This window comes from Propithecus coquereli, unplaced genomic scaffold (assembly GCF_000956105.1).
Source record: "Propithecus coquereli isolate 6110/MARCELLA unplaced genomic scaffold, Pcoq_1.0 Scaffold188, whole genome shotgun sequence".
In the NCBI taxonomy this organism is placed as follows: Eukaryota; Metazoa; Chordata; class Mammalia; order Primates; family Indriidae; genus Propithecus; species Propithecus coquereli.
The window spans coordinates 3,397,689-3,408,931 of record NW_012143634.1 but is presented as its reverse complement, the minus strand read 5'-3'; positions in this window follow the sequence as shown (position 1 = coordinate 3,408,931).

Genomic DNA, 11,243 nt, shown 5'->3' with positions numbered 1-11,243 from the left:
CTCCAGATTCACATTCTACCCTCTTCTATCTTGCTCTGGTGCCCTAGGAAGCTGAACTCTTCTGGCTTCTGGTTAGGGTCAGTCAATAGGGAGCACTAGTAATAAAACAGAGGATGGAACGAGAATGAGATCAGGATATTTATTTATTTCCATGTCTCTCTCCTTGTTGAATTGCTGCAGGTTGGCTGCATCCTTCTACTGAAGCCATAGCTCCTATCGAGTGGCCCTTTTCATACATTCTGTCCATCTCAAGGTCTGTAACCCACTCTCTTTCCTTCACCTTTAGTCCTAGATGTAGTAATCTCTCCCCACTCCCAAATATTTGAGTTATTGCTCTTGTGCAGTTATGCTTGTGTTTTTTCCTTCCTCTTCCTATACCATTGTGAATTATCTCTATTAAAATCTCTTCAAGTTACCTAATTTACGTATGGTCTACTTGTTTTTTGATGATACAAAAGCCAAACATACTTAATTAGATCTAATTTATACATATCAAATTCTATTTTGAAAATAAATAATATACTTTCGTTCCAAGTACTCATTAAACAGTAATGAAAAAATGACCATGTATTGGTTTATGAAGAAAAAGCACAAAAACCTCAGTAAATTAAAAAACGTCCTTGTTCCAATACAATAAAACTAGATATTAAAAATATAATCAGAAAAAAAACTACCTCCTGGAAATTAAAGAAAGAAAAAGGCTTATCACTTGAGTCAAGGAGGAAATACAAACTCAATTGCATGCTGAGTCTCAGGCAGAATTAATAAAAATAAATCAATACCTAGACATCTTGTAATAAATGTGTGAAACAACAAAGACAAAAAGAAAATTTTAAAATAGTCAAGGAGAAAAGAGAGCTCACCTGGAAAAATTGATAGCAAACTTTTGCCAGTTATGCAGAAGAATAGTATTTACAAATTGAGGGAAAATATTACACTAGAATTCTGTGTTAGATAAAGGCATTAGAGTTATATGATAACTGGAAGAGTTTACTATTCACAGAACCTTATGGAAAGAGTGAAAGGATGTGCTTTAGTAATAATCCAAAAACAGCATGTAAAATACAAAAAGCAATGGTAAGCAAAGAAGTTATTAAGTATGATACTAATTCTAAACAATTATAGAATGTTAATAGAGGAAAAAAACGATTAGATTTGGTGTGTTTAAAACAAGAGGGAGCTAAAATGCAAAAACATGAAAACAGGAGAGTAACCTTAAAATTTTCTGAGTTCATTCTATTGTTTAGACTAGAGATGAGAATGATTTTTGATTTTATTTTGTATGTTTGTTAAAATGTGATTCAAAATCACAAATGCTAATTTTTTTAGCATGCAACTGACATCTACATTTGTATTACAGTCAGATATTAGTAGATACCCAGCAATTAAAGGAAAAATGGAGGCCAGCCCACCTTCTGAGCTGTACTTCATAGAATAGAAAAAAACACTACCAACTGTTATTGATACCCAGGATGCTCATTTTGGCTCTTGTGGAATAATGATTTTATATATCATATTGCACCAAATTGCTTCTTTGGTGACTTACTGGGTGTGAAGTTCAGTGGCCTGTATATCATTGGCACATTCTCATTCTAAGCATCTGTTCTCAGAATGAAATGAGCATAAATAATTAGCAGAGTTGTTGAAAAGATTCAAAGTCACAAAACAAGTATTTGGAGACTTGAGACATAATAGTCTGCTTCCTAGCTTAATGTTGTCTGATGGTAGCTTCCTTTATGGTGGAATTTATTGCCATGTTATCGCCAATGGCCTTTCTTGTGGCTGACTTAGTTGGCCTGCTGAGCTAAAGTGTCTACTTCCAGGGACCAAACATGATGAGTATTGGGTGTAGCAGCACAGCATTTTTTAGCCCTGGGGAAGAAAGGCCAAAATCTATATCACATGTAGCTTCCTTATGTTCCAAATGACTATTTAACTATCCAACTACCCTGAGTTTCAAAGGCTGTGAAGGGCTAGGAGTTGCCGGGAATTTCATTTGATGAACAGTTCTGATTGCTCTATAATGAGATTAATTGCCTTGCCCCCAGGTATAGATGCCACATTTTATCTCCAGAGCCTGGGAAAGCACTCTCATCTTTTTAAAGATGGTTCGAGGCCCCAGAAGCTCAATGCTCAGGTTTGCACAAATTGGAAGGAAAATCAGGGAAACTCCCTGTCCATATTTCACTGCTTTTTTTTCTTTATTTTTTTCAGATTCTTGGGATTTTGCTGAGTCTGCTGGTGGGAAAGCTCGCCCATCTCCCACACCCCATATAATTAACCTGAAATTAACCTTCTCATTAACCCACAGATGCAGAAGGGCAGCACGCAAATTTATGCATGTATATGGTCACATGGGCTCTTACTGGCTACAGCTAAAAACTAACTTCCAGTTGATATATGTAGAAGGAGTAATTAGAAGATATTTGAATTGGAATTTTCATAACAATAATTGGTTGCCAAAGCATGTATTTTTTATGTTAATTAAGAGCCCACACTTGGAATAGAATTGTTAATTGAGGAAAATATTGAATCATCTCAGGAACCTGATTCATGTTTCTTTTGATTTTTCTCTACTTTACGTATCTAACGTACGAGGGAGCAATATATCCAACCTGTTACAAATTGGTTTACTCACTGCCTGGGAAACATGTGGGTCTCTTATAAATCCAGGTCTATACTGATGTCCTTACCTCTGTTAATCTTTCCCCATGTGCAAAGCTCAATATTCTCCCCTTCATCAAGCGTTACTTAACAGAGTGGCTGCATTATTGACTGCCCATGATTGTGGGCACTATTTCTAAGGCAATCTCTGTCATTTGATAAGTCCCAGGAAACTCTCCCTAATTAACACCTGTGCCTCAATACTCTCTCCCTTTACCTGGTCTTTTGGAGTCTTACTGTCAAAATTCAAGTATAAAAAACAGAAAAAGCAGACAATGGGTTTCCAGTTTTATGCCTGTCTTAGCAATTCTGTGAGAGATGTTTTGAAGCTCCTCATAAAAAATCTGTGCCAAAGACCTGATAATTGTTTTTTATGGTTTTCCAATGAAGTGTGAAGTCCTTCTAATAGCTGTCAATAGTTTCTCTTCTCTGTAGCTGTGAGCACTAAGAAAGAGGCCTTTAACAACCTTTTTCGTTTTTGTTCTCTCTCCCATCATCCCTACTCTGGTCCCATATCTGGTTACAGACTAAACAGTTGGCATTATACCCCGAATAGCTTAAGGAGTTGAGGGTAGGTAAAATAAATCATATTGGATCCCTTCTGACTTTCAAAATAATAATAATTTAAAAATCATAGGCAATATATATCCAGTAGTTGAACAAAAATCATTTATTTTTACTCTGTGCCAGGCACATTGCTAGGAGCTAAGGATATGTAGATAAAAAAGGAAGGTCCCTGTTTTCAAGTAACTCATAGCCTAGTACTGTAGAGAGAGATGAAAACGATAACACTGCAAGATCGTACGCTCAGGGGAGAGAGATAATCAGAGGAGGGATTGTGAATATAGGTGTGTCCTATCCTCATTATGTTTCTAGTACTTAACACAGGGTCCACTCTTTAATAGATATGCAATAAACATATATTGAATTAAATCCTATTACCCTACTCTTGTTAAAACATCCATAAGGACAGTGAGATAATCTTCAATGTTATTACACTATTGTAAAGTTTATTAAAAGAAAAAGGAGGTCATTTATGTAAGTTTTCCTAGATATCTTTTCAAAGAGATGACTCAGTAAAACCATCCCTTACAAAGCCCTTTAATTTTTTAAGAAGGCACATGTAATTATTGTTAAGTAAATATTTTATTAGTGTTTTATATTAAACTTAGCATAACGGTTTAGATCAAATTTATGATTCATGAGAGTTGTATTTTTATGTGCTATGTGTATTCTTTATGGTACATTGGAGTCCCTTTTGGGTAAACAACGTGCACAATGTATTTATGTCCATTGTATAGGAGTTGGTACATAATTTTATTTTTTTAAATTTTTATGGGAGTTTGTATTTGTATTTTTGCTTCTATAACATCCTGTTTGTACTTATAATTCATTTTATATCATATTCTTGGTTAGAAATACAATCTCAATTATTACATTGTTTATTCGGGAGAAAAGATGACCTGTTTTAGAATGATCTGTTCCCAGAAATACAAGAATGCATTATGAGAGAAATTGGTGACTATCTGTGCAGTCAGGTACAACTTGTTATTTTCTCATAGGAATATTGGAGTTCTTTCCTCAGACCGAATGCAAACCCCTTCTGGGAGTCATTATTTGTCTTATAACTTCTCTCTCCTGATTTTTCCTTCCCCTATAACTTCCTGTAACCACTGGCAGGTTTAGGTGGAGGTTGGTCTCTGGCCCTGAGCCAATCCTGGACACCATAAATACCTAAAGCTCCAATCCAAATATCAGTAGGAACTTAGAACTAAGTTTTAATGCCATAGACTCAGGAGTAGGTATAGTGGGGATGTGTGTTCTCCCCTAATTCCTGCAAAACAGCCTACCCAGTTAGCCTAACTGTCTCCCCCTGAATCTATCCACCACTTAACTGGGCCCTTAAATCCTGTTAAATTCTTGTCAACTTCTTTTCTACACCTTACTTCCTCCATCACTACTTGAGATCTGCCTTTGAATGGACAGTGTTCGGACACATGATGCAATCCAACTTGCATCCAACTAACCCCTGCCACCTGACTTTTGAACTGGAGTTTCCCGAAGGCCTACCAACTTTAATACTGGTCCTGCAAGGTTAGACTACCTGAACTTTACCAGAACATGTCACATCCTTAGGACAGCGGGTTTCTTTCTGCCTTGCCATGCTTGCTAGGGCAAGCTTCTAGAGCTTCCCCAGAGTTACCAGTCCTGGTTTTGTCTCCCTTTTCACTAGTTCATGTTTCTGAGGTACCAAGATGTCTCACAGCAACACTGGATGGGATCTCGGTTCTACAGACATGAACCTTCTATTAATCCTGCACCATACACAACATCTAGTGCAAGACTGAGCATACAGAAATTCCTGCTGTGCAAATGCTTAGCCCCCAAAGGGGGAGCTTTTCTGCACATCTGGATCCAGGGATCTGGGACAAACAACAACAGAATCAATAAACTAAACATCACTGCCCTAAAGAGTTTATAACTCGATGGGGAAAAGAAGATGAACACACAGAAAATAAGAGTGTATAATGCAGACTGTCGGGTTCCTTTGTTTTCTGTGGAGATCCATGTTACTCCTACCTACCCAGTCACTCAAGCAAGAAAATATCTATTCTTCATTTGGCTATTACAATGACATTCCTTTTTTATTGTATCTATACCATTTAAAGCTAAATCTTTTTTTTTTTTTAACTGAGGACATATGTTATTCTTTCCAACAGTGTAGAATGACAGAGAATGGAGAATAACTATCCCTACCACCTCAGATGCTCATTTCTTTCCAGTGGTGATTCCAGAATATAGGAGGGCTTTTCTCACCTCCCACTCCTTTCTCTTTCCACTCCCATCTGGCTTTTGCTCCCCTCATTCAACTGAAACAGCTCTCTGAAGACAGCAATAATATCCATGTTTCTAAATGCAATAGACTTCACATTTGCCATCTCAGTAGCATGTGGCACTGTTTGCTACATGTTCCTTTTAGAAACTTTCTTTTGGGCTCTGTATTAATTTCTGATTGCAACTGTAACAAATGACCACCAACTGGTGTCTTAAAGTAACATGGATTTATTATTTTTTAAAAAATGTATTTAATGATGTCTCTTGAGTCATAACATACATTTATTCTTGAACCTTTCTAACAGAAGTCCAAAATCAGATTTACTGGGCTGAAATCAAGGTGTTGGCACGGCCATGCTCCCTGTGAAAGTTCTAGGAGGGAATCCATTTCCTTGCCTTCTCTAGCTTGGGGAGGTTGCCTGCATTCTTGGGCTTGTGACCTCTTTTTCCATCATCAAAGGCAACCATGCAGTGCTTTGTTTCAGTTTTCACATTGCCTTCTTTTTTCCTCCTGCCTCACTCTTAGAAGATCACTTGTGCTTATATTTAGCACCTGCAAGGGTAATTTAGGCTAATCTCCTCATCTCAAAATCTTTAACTTAATCACATCTGCAAAGTCCCTTTGACCACATAAGGTAACATTCACAGGTTCCAGGGATTAGGACAGGTATTTGGTGGGAGGGGCATTATTCAGTTTATCACAGGCTCCATAACATAACACTCCTAGTTTCCTTCCTCACATCTCCTTGGCCACTTGTTCTTTGTCCCCTTTGAAGACATGCATTGCTCCACACAAAAATTAAATATTGGATTCTCTCAAGGTTTAATCCTAGTTCCTCTTTTCTACTTACTATTTATGAACGATAGTTTTTTGAGAAAGTGTGTATTTAAATAAATTTAATTTAAATATAGTAAGTTTAAATTAAATTGAATATATTATTAAAATAAATTAATTTAAATGTTATAAAACATAACATAGAGAAAAGTGCAAAAACCATAAATACCTAGCTTAACAAATTATTCTAACATAAAAATGTGTAACCATCACTTAGGCTGAGAAATAGAACATTGAAGCAGCCTAGAGACCCTCTGGGGGTCCCTTTCCAATTACATTCCCGTCCTTGTTAAATTCATTCCCCAGTGTTTTAGCTTGTATAATGCTATTGTGTGTGAGATCTTTCATTCCTTTTGAGAAAGAGGAAAGCAGCCTCAATATATGGGAACTGGCCTGGCCCTTTCCTGTTGAACATGAATAAAAAAAAATTTCACATGAAGGGTAGCAGTAGATGCCACTTCAAAATATGCCACTTTGGCATAAGGTTTATTTTGAGCTAAAGGCACTTAAAAAAAAAAAAAAGCAGGTGCAAGAAGGGTGTGCTGACTGTCCTCTTTTTCTTCCTGAAAGCAGAAGATAAAACCCTCATATGGAAGATGTCTTTTCTATACCAGAAGGAAAGTAACATTCTTCTCATCAAGGATGAGAAGTTGCAACCAAATGAATTCTGCATAAACAGACCTTGTTAAAATAATTCCTACCTTCTTTAGCCTCCCACTTTAGTTACTTTTCTTCAATTACCTCTTTTTGTTCAGCCTAACATACAAGCATTTAGGGTTTGCCACTTCTTTGGGTCTTCATTGCCTTATGAGAGCTCTTGTGTCACAAAAAACTTATATTAAACAAAATTTTATGCTTTTCTTCTGTCAGTCTGTCTTTTATGCCAGTTTAATTCTCAGGCCCAGCTGACAAAACCCTAAGAGGGGAGAGGTAAAGTTTTGACTCCTCTACACACAGAACACCAACATCAGACACTATTCTGTAACCCTAATGGTTCAAGACAAATGCTAAAGCACTCCATAATTGTGTGTGAATACAGACAAAAAACATAAACTCTGCCAAACCACAAAAATGACCAGGCATCCCCCTATCCCAGATGACAAGAATGTCTGCTGCTTTTTTTTCCAATTAGGGCTTTGACCTCTCTCTAATCTTTAGTCTTTAGAGAGAAGATGTACTGATAATCACAGAATTACCTCTGCTTCCTGAGAGCAAACAATCCGGAGCAGAGGCCGACTTGCACTCTGCCCCAAAAGTCCTGGACACAAACCCGAGTCCTATCAGTCCTTTCTGAATGCCCTTTCACTGAGATGTCCCCTCAAGTTGTATTAATACCTTTCCTCTCTTTGCAATGAGCAATAAACCCAGCTTGTTCAACTACAGGTGTGTTCCTTGTGATCTATGCCTAAAGGGCACTGACATTTTGGATTTACTAAGTGATTTTTATTTGTGTAAAGGTAGTTAACATTTTTTTGTATGTTAATTGTATCAATCTTGTGAATAGTCTCCTTAGTGATTTTTCTTATTGCTTTAGGTTTCAAAAATAATATTTATTAAAATTATGAAAAATTTTCTACCTTCTCTTTTCTACCTTCTCTTTTATTTCTCTTATTCCTTTTTCATATCTATGTGCATTGATTAGTACTTGTAGACCATAATAGATATTTCTGGTGGTGGTAATGGGTATCCTTGCCTTGTTTTTACTTTAATGAGAACTTGTTGGGTTTCTCACTATTAAACATGATGCTGGCCTTTGGTTTGAGATGTACATCATGTAAGGAATTAGCCTGGTTCAATTTCTGGCTCTGCCACTTACACACCGTGTGGCCCTGGGCAAGCTGCTTACACTTTTGGTGCTAATTTTCTCATCTGAATAATATGGCAATAATAACATTACCTCACAGAGTTTCGTCATGATTAAATCTATTAAAGCATGTTAAAAATATGAAAAATGCTTAGAATAGTGCTTATTCATGATAATTGCCATGTAAGTACCTTAATTATATCAATATACTATACTATGATAAGATAGCTATATAACACATAGTAAAAAAACTATTTCATATATTGTATAAATGCTATTTATTATTCCTCTATTCTGATTTAATTAAGAATTTTAACAGCACTAGGGGTTGGATTTTATCAAATGCCTTCATGGCATCTATAGCAATGTTAATATGGCATTTCTTCTTTCATAGAGTCATTTTTCTTAAACACCCATCTGATATGTTACACCCCTGTTTGGACTCATCCTTCTTGCATAAGATGATGTATTAACATAATTTCTCAGTAAGACATTCAAGAACTTCCATGATATAATCCTAGCTTTTGTTTCCAGCCTCACCTACTTCCTCCCTGCACTCTGGGTATATTAAAGTATCTACTCCATGATAGGTCCATACTCTACAATAATAGTTTTACCATGTGGGTTTGTTGTGAGGATTTATGTATTTTAAAAATATGTGAAATGTGTAAAACAGTACCTGGTACAGTGTAAATTCAATATAAGCATTCCTATAATTATTTTTATACTAAGGGCTTTATCAGTATTAGATGTTGAATTTTATCAAGTTCCTTTGGGGCATTTGTAGAGATATTTATATGTCATTTTTCCTTTGAGGGACTCATTTTTTAAAACACATGTCTGATCATATGACATCTTCATATCAACTCACTACTGACTGCAAAACAAGACATTCAAGACCTTCCATGATCTAACTTTGCATTTGGGGGCTTGACTGTGGTCCTGTAAATAGGTTTGAAACATTTCCCTTAGTCTAAAACAATTTTTGCCAGACTGAGAATTTTCCATTTTTTGCTGCTTTCTTGTGTCCCTAGTGTTAGTGCAAATTTTCAGACAGACACATAGCATTGTAGGTGTTGGTGTTTATTGCTCTGAAATCTTTCAATTTATTGGAGCGATTTCTTGTCAACTTTATGTTCCTTCTTTGGGGCCCAAGATGCTGCTTGGTTAAGTGCTCATTAACATGACTTCTATACTGCATATGTAAAAATTCTACATGTATTATAAAAGACTTCCGCTTCAATACTTAAGTCCTTTTTTCTGGCAGTTTCCTGTTTACTATGCATACATTATAGACAACTAAACAATATTTGGAGATCTCCTTAGGGCTGCCTGAAAATTCAGAGATGCATTGAAATTACATCAGCAATACCTTTCCCTTTCATAATATATTATGCTATAGGTTTATAATCTCTCCTAAGGAAACAAAATTAATTTTTTGATGTTCTTCCCTTGTGAGAGTGGAGAGCATAATAAATACTCCTTCTTTGTACCTTTGGCGATAATTGGCTGGAAAACGATTGGGTGAAAATTGTTTTCTTGCTCAAGGTCAATCTGCTGTACATTGGCACCACTGAGGCATGCTTTTGAATATCAGGCACATGCCCTTCAGACAAAGATTAATTAGATGCAAAAGTTAAAAGAGAGAAACAGATGAATCCTCAGCATGTTTTTTAGAATATAAAAAGTATAGTCCATGTTAATGACTGAGCTAGTTTTCAAAGCTAGCCTTTTGAACTCGTCTTTTTATGTATGTAGTTTAGAAGGCTTGCATTCCTATTAATAATGAAATTTTTAAATGAAAGTCAGCCATATAATGATCTAGCATTCATGCAAAGGAAATAATTATTTACCATAAAAGAATTAATTCACAAATATCACCTAAGGAGCCAAACTGTGGAGAAACCCTGCTTTGCTCATCCTCTTTCATCCAGTTATAACTACACTGTGTTGGAAAGGGCTGCACTGGGGTTGCAAAGATGGGTATAATGTGGTCCCACTGCTTGATGACAAGATCTTTAAGAGCAGCAATCAGGACAAATATACAAATAACTTTGTTGCAAGGCAGAAGGTGTTAGCGCCCAGAAGAGAAATTTCTAAAGAGGGAAAGATCACATTCTGTGTTTTGCTTCTGATGCTTTATCTTGCTTTATTATTTTATCATAACTTTTATATATTGCAAGACTGAAATAACAAGTGTATAACAACAGCTCAAATAACACAGAGGTGTAAAGAGAAATAGTTTACTATCTGCTCCTTCATCCCTCTAATTTCTGCCCCTGTTCAGGGTAACCAACCTGAAATGTTTGATGTGAGCTTTTGTACCTTTCTACATTTTCATATTAAAATATCCAAACTTTTTTTTATTCTTTTACCAAAAAAATAGGATCATCCTATGTATCTTTTCATGCAACTTCCTTTTTTAAAAAGATTCTAGTTTAAGATATACAGAACTAGAGATGCCAATGCAATTTGATGGAGGGAAGGGAATCTTTTTCAGCAAGTAGATGTGGAGCAACTGAATATCTGTATGGAAAAAAAAATGATCCTTAACCCCCTCCCTCACAGATATATAAAATTAATTTGATATGGATCATAGACTTAAATGTTAAAGCTTAAACTATAAAGCTTCTAGAAGAAACCACAGGAGAATATAGTCATGACCTTGGAGTAGGCAAAGATTTTTAACAGGACAGTTAAAGCACTAATCATAGATGAGAAAACTTAATAAATCAGACACACACACACACACACACATACACACACACACCTGTGCACTTTTGCTCCAATTTCCAAAGTAAACATACCAATTTATACTCTCATCAGCAGCATATAATGGTTTAATTTTTTCCACATCTCTGTGGGGATACATGATATTGTAGGTTTTTAATCTTTACTAGTATTATTGTTGTTTTAATTTTAACCAGTCTGGTTGATGTGAATCTCATTGTGGTTCTGATTGTACTTCCTTGATAATTAATGAAGATGAGTATCTTTTTATTGGCTATTTGGATACTTTCTTTTGTGAAATGTCTTAAAATTTTTTGTCTATAAAAATAAAGAAAGAAGTAGGTTGTGTGTTTCTCATTGACTTGGAGTCATTTT